Source organism: Lycorma delicatula, chromosome 5 (genome assembly GCF_047948215.1).
Source record: "Lycorma delicatula isolate Av1 chromosome 5, ASM4794821v1, whole genome shotgun sequence".
Taxonomy (NCBI): domain Eukaryota; kingdom Metazoa; phylum Arthropoda; class Insecta; order Hemiptera; family Fulgoridae; genus Lycorma; species Lycorma delicatula.
The window spans coordinates 153,283,461-153,307,934 of record NC_134459.1 but is presented as its reverse complement, the minus strand read 5'-3'; the positions used below and the strand labels follow the sequence as shown (position 1 = coordinate 153,307,934).

The following is a 24,474-nucleotide window of genomic DNA, read 5'->3' as shown; positions in this document are numbered from 1 at the left end:
TCTCCAGTTATAATTTTGGCCATGAAGTCCGGATCTCATGAACGACCCTTCAACTCCGTGCAAATTAACACACGATTTTCCTTCTGTTCATCACTCAAAAGTCTGGGAACAAATTTTGCACTCACTCGTCTCATTGCAATGCATTGAATTTTGCATGATGTTATGGTCTTCCGATAGCTCTCGAATAGTCATTCGCGTGTTTGAACGAACCATTGTTTCCACGTTTTGCACATTTTCAACTGTTTTTGAGGTTACTGGACGTCCCGCACGCTGCTCGTCTTCAACAAACTCATTTCCGTTTTAAATCGGTCATACCACTTGTACACAGTCTTCAAAGTTACCACATTATCGCCGTACACCGATTCTAACATTTTGTGAGCTTCTTTGGCACTCTTTTGCAACTTAAAACAAAACTTAATGTTAATGCGTTGTTCAAAATCCATGTTGCGCGACAGACACGATAAACACCACCTCACTCTAGCGGCTCTGGCAGCTGACTGGCAAGCTCGAATGTGTTACAACTTGTCCCTGCCTGTCTCAGTTGATCACGCTATTGGACAAATTACAGCATATGGATGTAGCGTCGGCAGTTGCCGCTATAAAAATTCATTCACCGTATTTTTTGATCACACCTCGTAAATAGATACATAAAAATAGTACAGTCGGGACAATATATATATATATATATTTATATATATATAAATACATAGAGAGAGACAGAAGAACAACTGCTAACATTTACAAGAACCAAACTGCAACAATGATAATCGAAGAGCATTAGAAAGAAGCAGTAATAAAAACGGAAGTCAGACAAGGATGTTCCCTATCTCCACTACTTTTTAATCTTTACAGAGAACAAGAAGTTAATGATGTTAGAGAACAGTTTAGATCCGGAGTAACAGTGCAAGGTGAAAAAATAAAGATGCTACGATTTGCTGATTATATAGTAATTCTAACTGAGAGTGAAAAAGATTTAGAAGAAACAATGAATGGCAAGGATGAAGTCCTACGCAAGAACTACCGCAAAAACAAACAAGAAAAAATGAAATTAATGAAATATAGTAGAAATAATGCAGATGAACTACTGAATATAACAGGACGAGAAAAGACTATGGAGGCAAAAGAATTTTGTTATTTGGGAAGTAGAATTACTAAAGATGGACGAAGCAGGAGCGATATAAAATGCTGAATAGCACAAACGAAACGAGTTTTCAGTCAGAAATATAATTTTTTTACATAAAAAATTAATTTAAACATTACGAAAACATTTCTGAAAGAATATGTTTGGAGCGTAGCTTTATATGGAAGTGAGATTTAGACGATCGGAGTACCTGAGAGGAAAAGATTAGAAACTTTTGAAATGCAGTGCTATAGGAGAATGTTAATAATCAGATGGCTTGAACAAGTGACAAATGAAGAGGTGTTGCCACAAATTGATGAAGAAAGAAGCATTTGGAAAAATATAGATAAAAGGAGAGACAGACTTATAGGCCGCATCTTAATGCATCCTGTAATTGTCTCTTTGACACTGATGGGACAGGTAGATGGGAAAAATTGTGTAGGTAGGCAACGTTTATAATATATAAAACAAATTGTTAGGGATGTAGGATGCAGAAAATATACCGAAATGAAACAACTGACACTAGATAGGGAATGTTGGAGAGCTGCATTAAAGCAGTCAAATGACTGAAGACAAAAAAATATATATACATCATGTCCCATGAAGAGGTGTACGCAATAGATTTAGTATCACTCGCCCGTTCTTCTACCGACTCTATTGAATCTTTCTTTACAGACATTTTAACGAAGGTTCTAAACATGTTCTGTAAAAATTTCAACCTTCTAGGATTTAAAGAAACAATATGGCTTTCAAATAAAAACATCATTTTCACATAACCACATTTTTCATTTATAACAAAATAGCTGGTAAAAATGATTAAAAACAGATGAATTGTTAAACAGCTGTTCTAACTGAATAAACAAGTTAATAATTAGTCATGATAATGGCTAATTATCAAAATGTTTTCAATTAATCTAGTACTAATTATCATCTGCTTTTAATCATTTTTATCACTTATTTTGAAATTAATAAAAAGTGTGGATATCTGAAATATGTTTTTATTTGAAAGCCGTCATTTTATTTTTTTTAAACCGTAGAAGGTGGAAATTTTCACAGAACATTTTTAGAACGTTCGTTAAAAGGTCTGTTAAGTTTGAATAGAATCGGTTGGGGAATGGGCGAGTGATATTAAATCAAAAGCGTATATCTCTTCGTGGGACACTAGGGTTATGTGTAAACAGAATTTACTCTACCTTGCAATAAAATAAAATCTTTGCTACATTGAAAACAGAATAGGTACTTCTTTTAATGGGGAGACGTAATACCTTTCTAAAATAAATTAAACAATTTTTTTTTGTTAAAAGAACAATTTTAAAAAATATTAATTTTTTTTCATTGAATGCCCAGCGGTGGTTAACTCGTCACCGCAATTCAGTTGTTTAACAGCTGATTTTCGAAGTCGTAGATTCTGAGGTTCAAATCCTAGTAAAAGTAAAAAAATTTATAAATTTGAAAACTAGAAAGTGAATAACAGTATACTTTGCGTTTTGGATTTAATTAACCACATTTCTCAAGAATTGTCGGCCTGAGTCTGTACAAAACTATACAGCACTTACATGTCATACATATCATCCTTATCTCATTAGGCCGTGTAAGGGACGGCTGCTTATTGTCCACTAGTTGAACAGATTCAATGTAAACATTAGGAAAATAAAAGTAGTTTAACCAAGTGAAAAATTTATTAATTGTATGTAAGGATTGAAATATTGAAGAAAGCATAACCACTAAAACAAATAGGAGAGTATTTAACCCGTTATTAAGTTAATAATACTTATAGTATACAGAGAGCATTAGATTAAATATTGTTCATATATAATATATATTGTTAATATATATATATATATTTTACATAAGATTTGAAAAATAAGACTGATGAACAATTTATTATATTTTTGTTTTTTAAAGAAAATATACATTGTACCAACAGTAAATTTTTATATAAATTATTTTTACAAAAATATAATATAATAAATTTTGCAATAACCTATTTATGCAAAAATCTATACTGATTTTTCTTTCTACATAAAGTAAATAGATTTTATTAGCAACACGCTTTTGTAATTATAACCCAATAAATATTCAGCATAATTTTGAAAGTCCCACAATATTACTCAGTTTCGTATTTATAGATAATTTGTGTAAGTGCATTTTCACTTCCTTGTACCAAATAAAGGAAGTAATGTAATCACGAAAAATTTAAGGTTCCAGATTTCAACAGATATATATCCATTTTTACCATTCCTGCATCCATTTTGACTAGTGAGGCCGTGAAGTCTGTACGTACGTATGTAATTCGCATAACTCAAAAACGTTTAGTCGTAGGATATTGAAATTTTGGATTTACGACTGTTCTAACAACTAGTTGTGCACGTCCCCTTTTGACACCAATCAACTGAAAAAAGTGTCAAAAAAGCCAAATATCCAACAAAAAAAAACTGGATATTGGACTTTTTCTGAACTGCCATAATAAGCCCTCATTGAGACTTTTGAACTATATATCATAAGTGATAATTATTTTCTTTGGTTCTAGAGTTATAGCCAAATAAATTTTAATCAAGAGATATTTGAATTTTACAAGGGGAAGGCACATCGGCTCTAATCCGACTTCATAATATATATATATATATATATATATATATATATATATATATATATATATATATTAGTTTAAATATTGATTTATTAATAATTATTAACCTCTGTTTATAAAAAAAAATCTTTATGATAAATAATAATAAAAATAATATATATATATATATGAAAAAATATCATAAGTTATTAATGAAAAAAAAAAAAATTGTGTACTTTTCATTAAAAAAAAAAAAAAATTGATGAATATAATTAATAGAAGGCGTACAAGGAAGTCATATGGTGTCCACATCCGATTTTTAAAAAAATATCAATATACATATATATATATATATATATATATATATATATATATGTACATAAATATTATGAAGTTTATTTCCATATGTTTTTTTTTGTGCAGGTTTTTAAGGTACGGTGATATTAATAACTCTTGGTACATTTCATTGTTCTCTTTGTGGTCAATAAATTTAATGCGAAGCAGCCGCAGAGCAGCAGAGTAGTTTTCACCCTCATTTGTGGTTTGTAGTTTATGATGGTATCCCTTCACTATAACTTTTGTGTGGTTTTTTTTTTACCTTTATGTTATGATGTTACAAGATATTTTTATATTTTTTCTACTTTCAGCAATACATATTTTTGGTTTATATGAGTAAAATGAAATGTTGCAAATGTTTGCCATGTTTTTTTTCTCTTATATTTTGATGCTTTTAATAACCGGGGCTTGTTGTTACTCTCATCTCCTTTAAAATATTGAGAGGAAAAAACTGTAAACAAAATAGATATACAAAAAATCTAGTCGTTTCTGCGAGTCTATTACTCTTTCACGGAAAAAACCACTGGATCTCTTCAACTGAAAATTTTCATGAACATAATTTTTATACATGAAATAAATATACGACTATTATTACGAAATGTTTCACGGTTTCTAGATGATGGCCGTTTGCGGAACAACCAAATTAAGTACCTTGCTAATATTCAAATTTTTTATGGTCAAACCGTTGGTCAAATAGAATCTTAACAGTATTTGAAATTAAATTTTCTACAACAAATAAGTTTATTTTTTGTCGTTTTTGATATCTTTTTGATTATTAAGAAAAGTAACTTTTAAAGGTGTGACGGTGTACGGCGCAGCGGCTCAACCAACACAGCCACTAACCACAGTTACTGTGTGCGAAATGCTGTGAAATACTGTCTGAAGAAATTACAACATATTGATAGTTTTTATAAATTGAACAGACTTTACCGAACTACTTCTACGTCTATTGCAAGCATTAAGACCGTAGACTGTTCCGGCTTCAAATTTGATCCAACCATCTCTTCCGCGGTATGCCCAAATCTCGGGTACCACGTAGTGCATATGACAGGATCCTCCTATAATACGATTATTATCTATTCTTTTCACATGTTAATCTCTCCTCAGTCAGCCACATCTGGGTACAGCGTGATGTAAATGTAAAAATCCTCTAGTAAAACGTTATCTATGCTCGAATAAACTCCGTCGATGCTCTTCAATTTTGAATTAAAACTACAAGTATGTCTGTTATATCTAAATTCCTCAGAGAGTCTCCGCTAGTAACCACCAAGGTACTTCTCAGACACCTCACCTCAGAAGCTTATAAACGACTTATATGTCTTGCTATTAGAACCCATGTTTGACGACCATAAAATCTAGTAGGATCTGCCATCGTCTTGCAAAATTCTAATATCGCATCTTTCGCTGTTTTGGATTTAAGGGAACTAGATATGGTATCGTTCATACGGTTAAAAGTCGTTAACTTATTGTTTACATCTACTTCTCCAGTATATGATACTAAATATACTAGAAATTTAAAAATCTGCACCTGTACAGATACAGGGCAGGAAAAGGCTTTAATTTTTTATATATATATATATCTACACCACATATATCTACACCTGCGTTAACTGTTAATTATATATATATATATATATATATATATATATATATATCTGTATTATTTTCACAAACATAAGGTATTATGTGATATATATATATATATATCTCATGTTTATTCTCACAAACATGAAGATAATGCAATGGGAGTCCTGGCTAGACGAGAAGGATGAACAAAGCGAGCCCTGATGGGATAGTAGAACATAATATAATACGTAAAGCATTGATATCTCAACAAAGATGATTCATAAATAAATATTTTCATGACTCGGAGAATTATGAAACAGAGAGATTCAATAAAAAAAAAAAATCCCGCTTACAAATATGTGTTTGTATATATATATTTAAAACATATACATATACATTGTATAAATAGATATATTATATATTTTAAATAATTTTCTATTGTTAGTTTTAAAGACAACTTTTAATAACTACATTGAAAAAAATATTATAAATGATCAATTATTTTTTAAAGTTTAATAAACACTAATCGCTAAAGCAACTATATTAATCTTTACATTAATTATTTATTTTAAAACACTTAATGTTGGTAATACTTCATAAAAGATAGTCTAAGAAAGAAATTTAAAAACATTATTAAATAAGTTTCAATTGTCAATAAAATAATATATAATCGGTATTAAAATTTTATAACCTGTCTCTTTGAAGTAATTATTAAAATTATAAAAGTTATCTTACTAACTTAAAATAATAAGAAGTAAAATATTTGACGAATGAGAAAAATAAACAGAGGAAAACTCTCTGTTTAATAATTAGATTTCCAGCAACAAAGAATTTAATTCCAGAGATTTAATTTTAAGCCGTTCCTAATGGCAATTTGTGGAATTGATAATGTTGGTAATTAAACTGCGTTAACACTCAAAGGAAAAACTTAACTTTTTTTATATACAAATAAAATGATTAAATTTATATAACTTTTTTTTTTTTTTAATAACGTAACAAAACTGGAAATTTATAATTAAATTAAAAAGTAATAATAATTAATAAGTTTTTAAATTAATTTTTATACGTATATTTTTTTTATTAGAACAAAAATATTTAAATTATTTTAAATAAAAAAGTGTAAATTAAATTACAAAAAAGTAAACATGAAGTAAACCTTATACGTCTAAAAAAGAAATTAAATTATTTCACTTTTGTTATATTTTTTAATCTAATTGCGATACGAGTGTAAATGACGTTTTTATGCATATTAATTTGTATGCCTGTTTGAAACAATAAAACACCAAAAGGGCAGCTCTGATTTTCTGGAATAGGAAATTAACATCTTTCAGTTTATAAGTGAAGTTGGTTACATGAAAACTTATACACATGAAACTTAAATATATTACTTCGCATTTCTGAAGCTGCAACTCTTTCATGGATACAAAACTTTCTTCTACAGATAAATAGATGTATTTTCTTCTTCTTTAATAATTAATTTTATTTTTTTATTTTAAATACGTCATAGGGTTTTTAAATACTAATTACGTAATTAGGCAAGAAAAAGTTTAGTAAAAAAAAATTCAGTCTGATTACATCCAAAGATCAAATGATTTTTTTTCACCTTAAGAATTTTGCAGTATTAAAAGTATAATTGAGAAAGAAAACTAAATATACAATTTTGGGTCTCAGTTGATCCGCTTGAACAAATGACGTTTTATCATAAAAATTATAAAAACATTACCATTTTTTTAGTCAAAATATTTAGGTACCTTTGACCCCTTGATCAACAGATACCTCAAATAACTTTTCTATTAACAGATACAGCATGAAAAAGTAGACAAGATATTATTTTTCCAGCTATTAATAAAAAAATACAATAAAAATATCAGAGCCAAAAAAGAATATGAATTTTTTGGAGTTGGGAAATAAATTCTAAGAAAAACTATTTTCAACATATTCACGTTTACGTTAAGCTTAACAAATTAGCTTAAGTAAAGTTTTCTAAATCTAACACAGCTTCAATAAAGGCTAAAATAGGAAAAAAAGGATTTTCAAAAAATCTTTCTGCATTTTACGTCCGAGGTCTGTAAATTAAAGAAATTGTAAACATTTCTTGATAGCTCTATATATGTGGTAAAAACTTTCAAAAGATGTTTGAAAAATATTTAAACCGAAGGGAAAAGAACAAAACCATATAATTCAATTTTAAAAGATGGGGTTGATTTTTTTTAATAACATTTTCTGGATTTATATATGCATTAAAGGTATCAAATTTCCTTTCATTTTCTCTACAATACCTCGGAAGAAAATTGATATTTCGGGATATTCCAGTACCACGTTAACGAATTTTGAAAAAATCAAAATGATTAATGCTCTATCTAAATAGAAATATTTGAGCCAAATCTGAAGATAATCATTTAGGTCAATCCTGTGATATAAGGCAAAAAATAAGTGCGACACACATGCATATGTTTTTGTTCTAGATGAATTAATTGGACGCTAAAATATAGATACGTAAAAAAATCTATACCCTATTTTTGACATGATCACCGTTATTTTTCTCTTTAATGAAGCTATTTTAGCTATATTAGCTGGAAAAGTAAAACTGATGAAGTAACACAAATTTAAAAAAAAAAAATTCAAAAAAATTAATCCTAAGTCTGAACCTGTGGGATTTCCTTTTTTAAAAATGTTCTCTAATCCAGATACAATTGGATTTTCAACTTTGAAAATTGAAGTTTGAAAAAAATGATTTTTATGTATGGGTCCCATTCAGTAATCTTGTTTTTTGGGGGCTTAAACCTCTTGGAGTAATTACTTACTTTCATTAATCGGACCTAGTGCAACGTTATGCAATGAAAAAAATATATATATTCGTACCGGGATTTCCTTTTGTTACACGAGGTCGAAATACTGGGATGGATATATATATAGTCAAATTCTGATGCTAAATTTCAACATTTTTGTTCAACAAGTTTTCGAAATGTAAGGCAAAAACTGTTTAGCAATATTAAATATCCACCTACTCAATTCAATTGACTTAAAACTTTGGAATTTTAAAAACATCTTACGAAAGATCAATTTTTTACACTCATTATACGAAAAGTCAAAAACTATTCCTCATTTTTTTAGTTTATTCGAAAATTTAATGCAATCCATGCTCGGTATATAGCAATTTCTATTTATTATCGAAGAATTTAAATTAAAGCCTGACTGAAGGTATTAATCAAATATAGGCTAAGAAATGAACATAAGTACAAACATTCTCTGAAAATTTTAAATTTTTTTTTGGTTTTTGGAATAAAGGAGGTCTTGAAACGTCGATATTTACAAAAATTCGATTCTCAAACATCAGCAGCAGTTGCTCTTCACTCAACATGTTTTATATTTTATTTTTTTTTTTTCGTTCAATTTATTTTCTGTACAATGATCCGAATTCTATAATTGTTTAATTTCATCTATTTTATATTGGAAATTTGTGTGGTGGTTCTACTGAAGCTTTTTACTTTTTAATTTAAGAGAAAAAGTTTTTAAATGAAAAATTATAAGGTCTATAATCATAATTTCAAATTACAGTAAACTCCTGTTTTAACGCCTTTATTTATACTATAGATTGGGATATAAAAATAATGGTAGTATTTCCCCCCTCCCCAAAAAAAGCACGTAAAATAACATCCTATTTGCAATGTCAACGCGAAATCACCTATCGCAGAATAAGGATATCTCTTGCTTTTAATTGAGAGGGAGGGGGTTGATAATTGGATAGGAAAACGCAATATAAATTCATCAATAAAAACACAAAACAATACAAAGGTATTGTTGCAAAAAAGGGAGGAATGTTAACAAAATTTTTAAATCCTGAATTATTTTTTATTTTTTTTAAAAGTTACTGTTTATTACAATAATCAATATACTCAAACATGATGATACAAAGCATTACATTTTCATATAATACAATAGAAGTAAAAGACTTGGTATATCATTTAATAACTTGATAATTCTTTTAATTCCCGTCATCGTCCTACTGTAAAGGCGATGTAATATATGGCGTTTGTCATTGCTTTGTATCACCGTTGTTAAATAGCATATTGTACAGCCTGATGTCATTCTGATGTTTATACTAATTCACGAGAAACTTAAAATTGGTACGTGGTTGCCCTTCTTAGGTGAATCCGGCTCCTGGACGTGATAAACGAAGTGAGGGGTTTTTGGTGTCAAACATTATCAGCATCAGTTTTTCCCGCCGGTTCCCTTTTTTTGTAACTGCCTCATTTCAATTTCTTGAAAATAATTTTCTTTATACGAAAAACGATTTTTGTAAGAATTTTTATAAAATAAGGCTTACCAAATATTATTAATTGAAATCAAAATAAAAGATCTAAAATTAAAAAAGTATTTAAAATATAATAACAACACTTTTAAAATTCTTCCTAAATACTGTTTTCTTGAAAAGGTAAAATTTCATAATTTCTTTTTTTAAACATTATTTTCCAAAACTGGTTTTGTTTTTTATAAAGATTATTTTCTAATCGATTTTTAAAAAAAAGGACTTAATCCGTAAGTATGGTTTATATTATTTATGTTCAAACCGTAAATTATGACGAAATTCGGTTTTTTCCGCATTAAGTTAAGTTTTTCTTTTAGAAAATTTGTTTTCTTTATAGAAAAAAAATTGAAGATATTTTTCATTTTTTCTACAATCAATGTTTAATGTTGGCCAGTATATGTACTTACATATATATCTTTATGTATCCTGACAAAAAACTATCTAGAAAAATCATAAAATAAATTTTTTTCCTCGCAAAATTCGAAGAAAATCAGAAGGAAGATTTGGATAAATACAATAGATATTTTTACATTCCAGAGAGCCACAGCTTAAATTCGATGTTTGTTTAGGGTAAACATCGTTGCCCTTTAACTTTGTTTTATCAATAAAACGTTTCTTGATCATCAAATGGACTGGGTTTTATGTAAGCCAAACCTACCAAAAATTAATAATTTTATATATATATAATCAAATATAATTTGTTTTAAATAAGGCTAAATAAATGCACTGATTTCAGAGTCACGCTAACGTAATTAGGGTACAAATACAGTTGTTATTAATTTTGTGATGATTCAAAGTGAAAATTTTAAGCATTATAATAGCATTTTTTTTTTTATTGTCAATAGTTTCGTTATAAATTTTTCAGTATATTATAATTACTCATTTTCTCATAGTTTATTATTTCCTTAACTTCAACATTCAAGATTTTTTATTGTAAATATAGGTTTTCATTTTATATTTTTCTTTAAAAACTAAAACAAAGATAAAGTGACATAAAAACTTTCTTTACTACGAAAATTAGAACAAAAGATTGAAAATGCCTACACTAAATTATTCAAATGTAAAACAAGAAACTTTTTTAAAAGTTTGATCTTTATTCATAAACCAATGTTAATCTTTACAGTTATGAGTAGAGATGACGATCTCTACATTTTAATCAGTTAAAAAGAATTCTACTTTGCAATATATAAAACAGAAATGTTACAAAATATGTTTGTACATCTTTTGGAAATAACATTTTTAATACGAGTGGATTTAAAACTAAATTCACAAAGGATTTTATCAATAAAGTGGGTTTAAGTAATAAAGTAAAGACTTTGCCTTTTAAATTACACGGGATTAATCTGAATAAAAAAATATATCTGTCGGCTACCCTAGAGGTGATATTAGTGTTATAACTGGCTTACTTAAAGGCAACTTAAGAGCACTTCTAAATAAAAAATTGTAGTTGGTTGCAAAGTTCTTAGTTTAAAAATAAAATCCTGTTAAGTAATTGATTGAAAAAACTTTTACGCTAATACATACTCTTTGATCTCTTATAAATACTGAAAACTCTGTAAATTATATATTTTTAAAAAATGTTACTTTAACATAACTTTTTCTGCTGTACTGATAACTCTTAGGGAAATACACAGAAGGATTTTAAAAAAAACTACCGATTAAAAATTAGGTGAAAGTTAATTGCAAAAGTTTTAATCCCTCTAGGGTCTCATATTTCATCATATTTACAGTTATCGATTTTTTTCTCAGATTAAAATCTAGTTGCAGCGTATAAATTAAAATCAACTTATAATACATACTAATAAATATATATATATATAAAATTATAAATTTCTATTTAATGTGTTTAAAAAGATATAATATTTTTTATTAATGACAACAATCAAAAATAATCCTAAAAATATTAATGATTAGTCACTTGTATAATAAAATAAATAAGCAGAATTTAACTCACCCAATGCTCACAGATTAATAAAGAAAACTAATTTTATTAGATAACGCACGAAAACGTTTTTAAGTCCAATTCACCTGTAACAAAACAAAAAAAAAATATAAAAGTTAATATATTAACTGATTATACAATAAACTTAATTTCACTTTTAAACTTTCATGTTGTTCGTACGAACAAGAAGATAACAGTAATACTTTGATAGGCTTTGCTGACAGACATAATTTTTTTCCATTGTTTCAAAGCTTCTTTACAAACGGTTACATAAAACCTTTATTGAATCATATTCCAAATCAGATGAAAAGGAAATCTCAGTGAAACTTCTCAAAGATTACACACTAGTATAATAAAAAAATTTTAAGCCAACCATGTACAAATACATATACAATAAATGTCACTTAACACTATCAGAACAACATAAAGATAAATAAGATATAAGTAGAAGTACACAAAATGATGAACCAATGAAAAAATGTATAAGTAACGATCTGAAAAGTCAAATACATAATCCACAATACTCAATTCAAGTTAACTATACATACATTAAAAGATATAGGAACACTTAGATCCAGAACGTGTAGTCGGTTGATTTTTAACACTATATCATATTTTGCCGCGCCATTTTCTGTATAAAAATATCTTAAGTCACGTTCTGTAAGGGATACCAATATGAATTTCGTGAAAAAAAATTAAATGATTATACTTATTGATTAAAAATGGGTAAACTGTTCTTGAAATTTCAACTACTTTGCTAAAAATATTATTGTATTATGAATTTCGTGGGCAGGTAATTGAACTGCGTTTTGGCTTTTTATCCGAAGTCCCGAGTTCAAATCTCGGTCAGGCATGACATTTTCACATTCTACAAAAATTGTCATTTATCTGATCCTCTAAAGTAATACCTAATGGTAGTCCCGGAGATAAAAAATAGAAAAAGTAACTGATTTTCATTAGCTACGTATGTCTATTTAATGCATTCGTTCTCAAAGTGGCCCCATGTTGGCGCTGGAGGCCTTCAGGGGGAGGCGGTAGAAGGCCCACGGAAAATTTGGGCGTTCAGGCGGTCAAGGAAGGCGATAGCTGATTGAAAAAAAAAAAGGCAAAAATTATGTGTTCCTGATATTTCAAACTAAAATTAAATACCTACTATGCTACCACAAAAAATTAAAAGGACACCTCTATTTTATGATTAATATGATTATATTCAAACTATTTAACTTTTCAACCATGAGGTTTAGAGACGAATAAAAAGAAAATAAAGCTAGAATATTCTGCTGTCTGACAGCATACTTCATATTTCAAAAATCATCAAATTAAAAAAAAAAAATCAGCGAGAAGAAAAGTTTTAAAAATTTGAACGTTTTTCTTCGTGTTTGATCGAGCGCATGGGGGGAAACAATTTCTGATAGCATTCCCATCCTTGTATTTATCTGAACGTGGATTTAGTGCTGTAGCAACGTTGCTAACCAAAAAGAGAAATCGGCTGCATGTTACTGAAGTTACGGCTGTTTTCAAGTAATTCGAGCCTGGTATTAACAAATTCGTTAAAGAACATTAGATTCATCCTTCACATTAATCAAAGTGAAATTTTTCAATCGAAAGCTTTGTTTTAATTATTGTATTGTTATATTGAATATGCTTTTTCAAAGCAATTTTAATAAAAATACTACCAATTATGGTGAAATACGCGTTTTAATTGCTCTCATTTATAATGTAAGTTTAAACTAAGAAATAGGATATGCTACGTTTAAACACAATAACTGCAATTGCTGTTTTTAAGAGCGCATCTTAAAAATGGCAACTTCAATTATTATTTTTAATAGACGGTAAGTTTAAAAATTTTGGGGACGCTAGAAAAGTTTTCATTCTCAATGTGGACGATGGGCGAGAAAATTTGAGAACCAATGATTAAATGTATAATAAGTATAAGTGTTAACAAGTTGTTTTATTTCAATCTTATCTTTTTAATCTATTTAAAACAAATATAAACGGACTTTCACTTGAATGATATTTTTTTATATCAATTTGAGCTCATCACCTCGATTTGCGTTTGTATGGGTTAATCAATTAATATTATGACCTCTTTAATGAAACATAAAGCACGAATTAAGTTTTAAATATAAATTAAAATTTTATTAACTTTTGCGGTTTATGAATATGAAATGGACCCAATCAAAATACTATCTCTCTCTCTCTCTCTCTCTCTCTCTCTCTCTCTCTCTCTCTCTCTCTTTCTCTCTCACTCACTCGCTCTCTCTCTCTCTCTGTGTGTGTGTGTGTGTGTGTGTGTGTATATATACATACAGAAAGAGGTGATAAAAAAAATTTTAACCATTCCTATATTTTTTTTATTTTTTGTTTTAGTTTCCAAGCTCAGGATCAAAAATTTCAATAATAGATATTTTAAGCTAATTGAATTGTTTAAAATATGAAAGTATTTGAAATTTCACAGTCCACCAATTTTGCTACGTCATCCATTTTTTTTTCAACTATCTCGCCAATTCACTCATAGCTAGAATAGCTGTATTAAAGAGGAAAGTATGGTAATCATTTCAAAAATGTGATACCGGTTATTTTTTTGCAAATCTTTACGTTTTAGAGTCCAACTTATTAATTCATCTAGATCAAAAATATATGAATTTACGTGCAGACGTTATGTAAATATGTGTTTCCCGCTGCTATCCTCCTTATACCAGAAAATTGAATTAACTGATTTTCTTCGGATTTGGTTCAAATATTTTTATATATAGGGCACTGAACGTGTTAATTTTTTTTAAAATTCGTTTAGGGGAGGATATCGAGAAAAAACGAATTTCTATTTCTCCAGAGACATTTTGGAGAAAACTTTATTAAAGCAAATTTGTTACCTACAATGCATATATAAGTAATCCAGAAAAGGTTTTTCAATTAAAATTGAAAAGTTCTTTGCTCTTTCGTTCCATCTTCCTTCGGCTTTTAAAAAATAATGTGTAGAGCTCACAAGAAATGACTACTTTTTTTAAAATTACAGACCCGGAATCTAATTCTTTGAGTTTTTATCATTAAAAGCCGGGAACTTTTTCGGCAAAAATACTTAGCCGGCGTTTTTCACTGTAAATTTCATATATAAATTATAAAAAAAAATTATACGTTTAGACTATTTTCTGTAAAAAATTTCAGCAGATAGGAGTTAAAGACAATAAAATTTGAAGTATCTTTCGTAAGAAATTTTTTTAAATTATAAATAAGAATTGGATTCCAAGTAATAAATCTGTACCATAAAATATATCAGGTTGTTAAATTGTTTTTAAATAAATCAGCTTCAGAATAATAACTGAAAAAAAAATTTCTAATTCCAAGTACTTATAATTAAAAGGGAAATTCATTTATCTCATCAAAGTGATTTCAGTGATTATCAACCATTTGCAGATTTTAAAAGCATTCGTTATAAGATTGTAACATCTGGTATTTACTTGACTATATTTCCCAGAAACCATTATTTGTAAACACATAGTAGTTCTCTTTTTTCCTTCCTGAACTTTTCCGATATTAAGTTCTTTCTCCTAAGCGAGGGGAATGTTATCCAAGGTCTTTCAATAATTTTATACTGTTCTTTAAATATGAAAAATTCGTATAAAAAAAAATTGTTTTTTATTCAAATTTGAAGAAAAACGTTTGTAAGTCTTAAACCAGTTTGGAAAATTATTAAAATACAATTACTGTTTTTAAACACAATAATAAAATTAAAAAATACAACAAATTCTAAAAGAAAATAACTTTGTAATTATCTGTAAATCTCTACATTAATACAGTGTAAACAAACAATACACTTCAGCCTGCTTCTTTAGCTCGTACATATGTTAGCAAGCAATAAGGGATAAGTTCAATACTTTATTAGGAATTAAAATTTTTTCATTCATCGTATTATATTTATAATATTATAAGTTTCATCCTTAAATAATTTATTTCTTAGTACAATCTTCTTTCAATAGCTTTATATTTTTATCAATTAGCAATCATTATTCTATGACAATTTTTTTCACCACAACACAAAGTTTCCTTTAATTTTTTTTCCGGTATCGGATGTAGAAGGCCACACTTGATATTTAAAAAAAAGCTCTGTGTACTTATGTACGCACGTAATAAGTTATACTTCTTTGGCGTGAATAAAAAAAAAAAATTTTACCCATTCAAACAAATTTGAATCGAGTCAAACGATCAATAGACGACATTAAATACCATGAATAAAATTTTTAATAAATAACACTTAAATTAAATAATATTTATTTTATACAGTTTAAAAAGTATTGAAATATTCGTTGTCATGTAAAACAAAGTTCATCGAATATATTTCGATTAGTTTAGTTGCATTAATTCTTCGGGTGACGATGGAATAGGCAAGAAGGTTATCAGCGGCTTATGATATGCAAACAAATTGTTTTATAATAGTGTATTTTATCAAAAATTTTGTTTTTGGTAAATTTAAAATTATTTATGCAAAATCAAGAATTTATCTGATGCGTGCTATTTTTGTGTCATTAAAAAATATAATTTTACTCATAAAAAATAATACTTACATAAATATAACCTCAAATCTTTATATACAATTTTCACAAAAAATAAATATACACTGCAATATAAATAAAGTTTTATGAATATGATGAACAATATTCACAGTTTAAAATATCCGTCTTCAGAAATCCGTGCATATAAATATATATTTATTACGACTCAAAATCTGTTATGTTAAGAACACTTAATTGCATTGAACGACTGAATGAATTAGACGCTACACGCATGTGCGTGCCAACGGATCAACTTGGGCCTGCGCAGATCTTCATGATGTGTTACATCGGCGCGGGCAACTTCAGTTAACTTGCTGAAAATATACTCTGATCAGTTTCTCCTAACGCGCGAAAAGAAGAATAACTTCAAAAATTTCTTTTAAATTTTCTATTGTCAGACTTCTGTAGATTTTCTTAAAAATAATTTTATTCAGAAGAATCTAAAAAAAATAAAGTGATACTGTTATTTCAAATGGCTTCAAACGTGACATATCCTTACTGTTTCAAAACTAACCTATTCTTATTGAAAATACAGAAAAGGATGGATGGTTTATTTTAAAACGAAGCCCCTTCATTTGTTTCTTCTTCTACTAAATTTTTAGAACATTTCTGGTTAAGGTAACAATTAAACAGTTAGAATTAAATAACTAAGCATAATCAGTAGTACGGTTTTGAAGAACGAAATTGTTTTTAATAATTTGTTTTTGTAATTTTTTGAAATTCGGTATCCATTTTTTAAATTAAATTGAATTGTGATAGTAAACTGAATTGTGATAAGGGGTTAATTTCTAATAGAATTTCTAAAGAAATTTTATTTTAATAACCGGTATAACGAATTCTGTTATAAAATTAGATAAATAACAATCTTTAACCAATAATGAATGGACGACTTTCAACTGAAATGTTATTAAGAATATTTCAGTAATTAATCTTTAACGTGAAAGACCATATCGGGTAGACATAATCCAAAAACTAAAAAAGCTAAAGAACAAAATACCTGATAGTTTTCAAAATACGAATTTTCTAAATTTGAATAATATCTAAAACGGGATCTTATAAGTAATTAAAAATATAGTTTCTCTAATTCTATTGTTATATATCAAAATTCTAGAAAGTGATTAATTGAAAATTCTTATGAGTGGAAAATCCGCGTTTCAAAAGTTTAGAAAATCACTGGTAAATGATGCGGCTGTTTTTTTAATTTATATTATTTTGTGTGTGTGTGTGTATATATATATATATATATATATATATATATATATATATATATATGTGTGTGTATGTATGTATGTATGTATGTATGTATGTATGTATGTATGTATGTATGTATGTATGTATGTGTGTGTGTGTGTGTGTGTGTGTGTGTGTGTGAGTGTGTGAGTGAGTGTGTGTTATGAAAAAACTTTCGTGAAAATGCTTTTCGAATCTTAATATATTTTATTTACGTACTTTTTTTAATTAAACTCAATATACAAAAATTAAAGATTTTAATGTTCAACATATATTTTATTCTTTTTAATACATCAAAGCGTTCATAATTAACTAGTTGGAATCGTGTTTTACTTAAAAGCTGTATGTTTTAATCCCGCTATAACGTTAATTAAAATTATTTTAACTCGCTATAATTTTATTGTAATTGCAATGCTCTATCTTTAATAAAATCATTTTATTTTTAACAATAAATTTTGTTACGAACAACACCCAAGTGACAAGATAAAGGACGTTTTATGTCACATATACACGCAGGTGGAACTGGGATTATCTGTTGTAAAATACACACAAAGTATTTAGAAGAGATTGTTTATCTCAGCTGTATGGTTTTGTGTATTCAAAAGGTGGGTAGATCTATAATCGACTAGTATGTCAGCATGGCCATCCGGTAGTTTACATAATGATTATGTAAAGGTTTTACTGAGGTTAAGAAAGTAATATTTAATCAATACTTATATAAAGATTAAATATCAGTCGAATTTACCCATAATTTTGCTTGATTTCAGCGATTACTATTTTTACCTTTTTAACTGTAAATACGAATATATTAATTCTATAAAAATACCGTTTGAAACCGTATTACGTAATTCGAATTCAAGTATTTTTTAGCATTTAATAAAGAATTTCATGCAATAAAATATTGTATAAAATTCAGAGATAAAATATCAGGCGAGTTTTTAAAATTCCTTTTTATGTTTTCAGGAAGCCGCGATAAATACATCAGTAAATTTGACAACGTATATTTTCATCGTAGAATCAAAAAAAAACAAAAGAGTTACCAATTAATTAGTATGAAATAATTTATTTTTTTTATAATGACACATTATTTTATTTATTATAAAAGTAGTTTTTTTCTTTAAATAAAAGCGTTGACAATTTTAATTTTTTTTAAATTTATAGTCGCATCAAAAATTAAAGTCACTATCAAGTTAGTGTAATATATGAAACTGTACCCGGTAAATATGTAATTCTGGATAAACTCAGGCCGACCATTACTAGGACGTGTGTTTAATTGAATCCAACCAACAAAACGGTAAAAAAAAAAAAAAACAGCGGTATTCTCGATCTAGTATTCAAATATGAGTAAATATATAAACCTGAGAACTCTCGATTTCGAAATCAACTGATTTACGACGAGTTTACAACTAGACTAACCCGGTGGATTGTTGTCAATTTTTGTTTACCAGACTATAAAACAAGTATGTAATTTAAGAAGATTACAAATTTTTCCTTACTGGATCAATCATTTCAAAATCTTTAAAGTTGAAAGAAGCCCATTAGAGTTCTTATCATCTCCGATTTCTTAATCCTATATAAAGAATATACTATTCCAGAATTTTCCTCACCCAAAATCTCCCAATGTAGACCCAAAGAAGCATTTCAAATAGTTCTTGGAAAAAATTCTTCCTACATTTGTATATTATAAAAAAGTTTTTTAGTGATAAATGATTTTACAACTAAAAACACAAAAACCAGTAAAATAATTGAAAGTAATAAACTTCAAATGTGTTCTAGTATTAATAAAAAAAAAAAAACAACAAACATTTCAGGGTCTGACATGTGTCAAACTTACAGATATGTTAAGCCACTGAGAACAATGTGATTTTTATTAAGCATGAAATAATAGTTTTTCATTTTATTTACATTCAATATCAATCTACCTAAACATCACGTAATAATTAATACATGTGAAGACTAATACAGCTTTTATTAAATTGTTAATCTTGATACCTATATTCCTAGGATTAACTATAAAACTTTTAAATATGATACTTGTATTTTGTATATATATATATATATATACATATACATATACATATACATATACATATACATATATATATATATAAGAAAAAGTACACACATATATATACATATATATATATATGTGTGTACTATATATATATATATAGTACACACACACAACAGGTATTTACTCTATTCAATAATTCTAGGATGGAGCGACGCAATACCATAAACGTAACAAGCTGAGATTGAACGAACAGTTAGTCTAACGAGGTGCATTGTAAATACATATTGTGTAAATAGTTGGTTATCATTTATTATTATACAGTAAACTTAGATTATTACACAAAAGTTTATTTAAATTATATTACTGCCTCGAAAATTATTATTGCATGTATTATATATCCTGAGAAAACAAATTAATAAAACTTTTTTTAAAAATCGTTGTTATTAGAATAAAATCAGTAATAACAATAATATTTTTTAAATAAATGAAAATAATAATTATTTATTCACTATTTTATTTTTGATTTTTTTAACGTACTAGAACAGCCAAATCCCCAATGTTAAGTTCTTGATCTGAAGAATGAAATAAAGAAATTTAATCACACAGATCAAATTTTAATGATTAAATGAATGAGATGGAATTCACTGATATAGGAAACAAAAATCAATCCTGATATCTTTTAACATTTTTTTCTGTTGTCAATTTGCTAAAAGACAACTTATTTTGATCCTTCACATTCAAAAATGTACAGTTTTATACTTACGCAATTTTTGAAACAACGGAAGTCATATATGGGAGATTTTTCAATTTGGTATGAAAGATGATTAAAAATATCAATCAGAAATTCAATCGAGATATCTTTTAATTATTAAGAATTATATAAAAGAATACAAAATCAAAATAGGTTATTATTTTTTAATACAATCCGGTTGTCTGTGGATTAGTATTCTATCAATATTATAAAAGGTATTACGTTTTTAACGTACCCAATTTATAAAGTATTGGCACCCTCGCTGTTCCATATAGCAGAGTTATATTCTAGATAACTCATGACAAAAGACTTAAAACGTATGTGCTGATACTACTGAAACGTCTTTCAATTTACAAATTTAAACCCAGATTATAAAAAAATCAAGTGATACAGCAGAGAAAAACATTTTCAAAAAATATAAAACATTGAATTCAAAGAAATGTTTGTTTATACAATGCAGTTATATATCCACCAAGAGTTATTGATAACTTCCATAGTTCATTCTAACTTATTGTATTTTTTTCTTTTTTTCTTGCTAATTTTACTTTTATTGTAAATTAATTTTTCGGCTTTAACCTTTATCAAAAATTATTTAAATAATTTAACTGCTGGAACTTAAGTTTTTAATTTCCTAACTTTCGTCTGTTTTACTGGTGAAGTACCTAATTTTTAATTAACATATAATTTGAAAGAAATAATTTAATTGGTAGTGATTAATCGGTTGAAAAAAATAAACTCGTAAAAATTAAAACCAAATATACGGTAGTACATCTAAATTTTTAGAAGATGTAACCGAAATCTCTTAATTGAGATCGAATACAATGTTCGGTTTTCACGAAATAATCGGATGATTGGTTGCCAAAGAAGTAAAACAGAATTACTTATAAATTAAAAGTTCAATTGCGTTATATTCTGTTTAAATTGAATCAAACGGAAGAAGTTCATCATTATAATCTACTGTAAGGTTAAACTTCTGATTTAGGTACTTTGACGTAAGTTTTAGCTGTGTTAGAAGTAAACAGTACAGTGTTTGTTTTGTAAACAAAATCTTAAGTTCAAATCCGATTTTATATCCCGGGAAATCTTTAACGTATAATTTCACGCCCTATTGAACTAAAATGAGGTAGTTACGAGTAAATCTAACCTACTATATAATTAATGTTTGAAAACTACAAATTTTTGTTCAGAAGGATAATAAAAAAATTATTTACACTAAAAAATATGATATACAAAATTAACACAAACAGTGAAATATTAAGCTACATCTGATTTTTTCCTAGCCACAGTAAGTAAATCCGTAAAGAATTTTTCCCAACATATTTTTCCACCTATGTTGTAAAAACAATGCGATTATGAATTAATATTAGTTTTTTTTGAAGATTTTGCTATCATTTTTCATGTGTTTACACATACAAACCTTGTTGTACTCGTATATATACATATACTAAACGTGCGTAATACAATTATTAGAACCAAAATGATATTTTAAAAAGTTTAAGATAATGCATATTAATAAACTTGGCAGCGAAATAATTTTTAAAATAATATTAAAATTATAAATAATAAAATCTTAAAATTAAATAATACTCAATTAGATCGATTTACAAGGCAAAAAAAAAAAACAGAAAATAATTAAAAGAAAAAACCGACGCTACCTGTACATAAGGAATCATTTTATCAAAGTACAGAATTGGAACGAATATTACAATGACAGGTTTCTTTAAAAATTTCAATTCACTTTTTAAACCAATAGCTCTCATCAGAAGAATAAGGATTATCAAACATGAATTATTAACTTGTAGAATTCAATATTTTGGGAAATTACTTTTCCGTTTCAATGAATGTAGACTGCCTCGTAACAAAAAAAAACATTATTCCGACTTTAATGATTTATATAGGAGATTGATCAAAGAATTGTATATGAAGCAAAAGGTAGCTGGGAAAATAAATGAGAATCTCACAAAAAGGTTAGAATAACGCAGAGGAGTGAGGCAAGGCTGTTGTTTGTCACCAATACTGTTCACTCTTTATGCCGAGGAAACAACACCCATACCGGGTGTAAACTACTGGCAGGCACACTCTACACAGAAAAGTATGATATACCTACAAAAATGATTTACCAGCAAATCGCGTCAAACTACAGCTTATTTTTAACAGAAACTCCGTACAACACTCCAGAATCAATCCTTCAGAAGGAAACAAAAACACTGGGACAAGACATTACTCACCGGGAAAACTGTCACTGGCAATAGACCACATTATTTTAATAGATAAAAAAATATCAATACCTATTTCATAGAAGTATCCATATCCAACAACTCCAACCTACAGCACAAGGAAGACAAAAAATTAAAAAATATATAAGCTTAAAGAAAGAAATAAAGGAACTCTGGAAACAAAATACACTCACATAGTATCAATAGTTACATCCGCAACGGGAATCACCACAAGAAACTTCAAAAGCTAGCTAAACAAACGGAAAAAATGCTACAGCCTAGAAAACTAGAGCGTTAAAAACATGCCGAATAGTCATAATAATTATTATCTTCCTTTCTCGGTCTCGTATCCTTTCTTTCTTTTCCTGTTTAGCCTCCAGGAATTACCGTTCAGATATTATATTACTCCAGAGGATGAATGAGGATGATATATATGAGTGTCGTCTTGTACAGTCTCAATTCGATCCTGAGATGTGTGGTTAATTGAAACCCAACCACCAAAGAACACCGGTATCCACGATCTAATATTCAAATCCGTATAAAAATAGTTATTTTTAATTCCTAGTAAAGGCAGTTGCCTTTACTAGGAATTGACCGCTGGAACTTTCGACTTCAAAATCAGCTGATTTGGGAAGACGCGTTCACCACTAGAGGTGGGTTCGGTCTCAAACCCTGTAAGTATCCATCATGACGGGACCAATCAGGCCATGATTGGTTCACTGACTGTTCAGAAACTAAGATTTTTTTTTTTTATGAGAGCGGGAAAAACAGCTATGGTCATTAGGCCGGAGGAAATTTGGAAATTGATTGCTTATGAAATGATACCGTGTCTGAGCGGGATTTGAACCCGGGACCTCTGCACGAAATACCGAGACGCTACCTACTCAGCGAGACGCTAAGGTTCGCAAGATAAATTTTATGTTTTGTATAAATTACAAAAAAAAAAAATCAATATAAAACTGAAAATACGTAAATGAATAAACTGAAATAAATTTTATTAATGAAAATGAAAACTTCGGTGAAAATACGAACAAATGATCCTATTTCAGACTATGTTATCTGAATTACATACGCAATATATTTGTATATATAGTCTATACACCCTACAAATGACGTAATAACGTAAATTAAAGTACATAAAATGCGCGTAGTTCGTTACAGTAATAATCAAGTATACGCTCGTTAAAACAAGCATATTCATGGTCATGTAAAATCTGTTATAGCCTACAGAACAAACCAGTTCATTAAATCGCACATTACGATTTTTTTTCTTTAATTAATTCAATAATAAAAAGAAATTATAATTATTATATATTATCCTACAAATTTTTACAATATCCTTGACTTTATTATCATATGAATTAATTATTAATATTCTCTAAGAAAATAAATCATTTCAACTACCACTTCATTTTAAATAATAGAAATTTAATACTTTTTGAATGACGGTGTATGTATATTTGTTCAATTACTTTATGAAAAAAACGTAATATATATTTTTCCATTTTTATTTAATTGTACAACTTAGTCAAATAAAAATTACAAAATGCTTAATTGGAGATATAAGCTAAAATTATTTAGATGTTATATAATAACAATAATAATAAATATTTTACAGTATAAGACAAAAAGACATACAGACATTATGCAATGAATTTTTTTTTTTTGTCTTCAGTCATTTGACTGGTTTGATGCAGCTCTCCAAGATTCCCTATCTAGTGCTAGTCGTTTCATTTCGGTATACCCTCTACATCCTACATCTCTAAAAATTTGTTTTACATATTCCAAACGTTGCCTGCCTGCATAATTTTTTCCTTTTACCTATCTGTCCAATATTAAAGCGACTATTCCAGGATGCCTTAATATGTGGC

General features: G+C 27.8%; 1 protein-coding gene across 2 annotated transcripts in view; it reads right to left on the bottom strand.

Annotated features, from left to right (window-relative positions):
* The window catches only part of LOC142325503 (1-phosphatidylinositol 4,5-bisphosphate phosphodiesterase epsilon-1-like), a 1,691,101-nt gene that overhangs the window by 1,617,075 nt on the left and 49,552 nt on the right, over positions 1-24,474 (bottom strand). For both annotated transcript variants that reach the window (XM_075367353.1, XM_075367348.1), the window contains exon 2: positions 11,855-11,928. The gene's annotated coding sequence lies outside the window, so the exon portion shown is untranslated. The remainder of the gene's footprint in view (positions 1-11,854; positions 11,929-24,474) is intronic.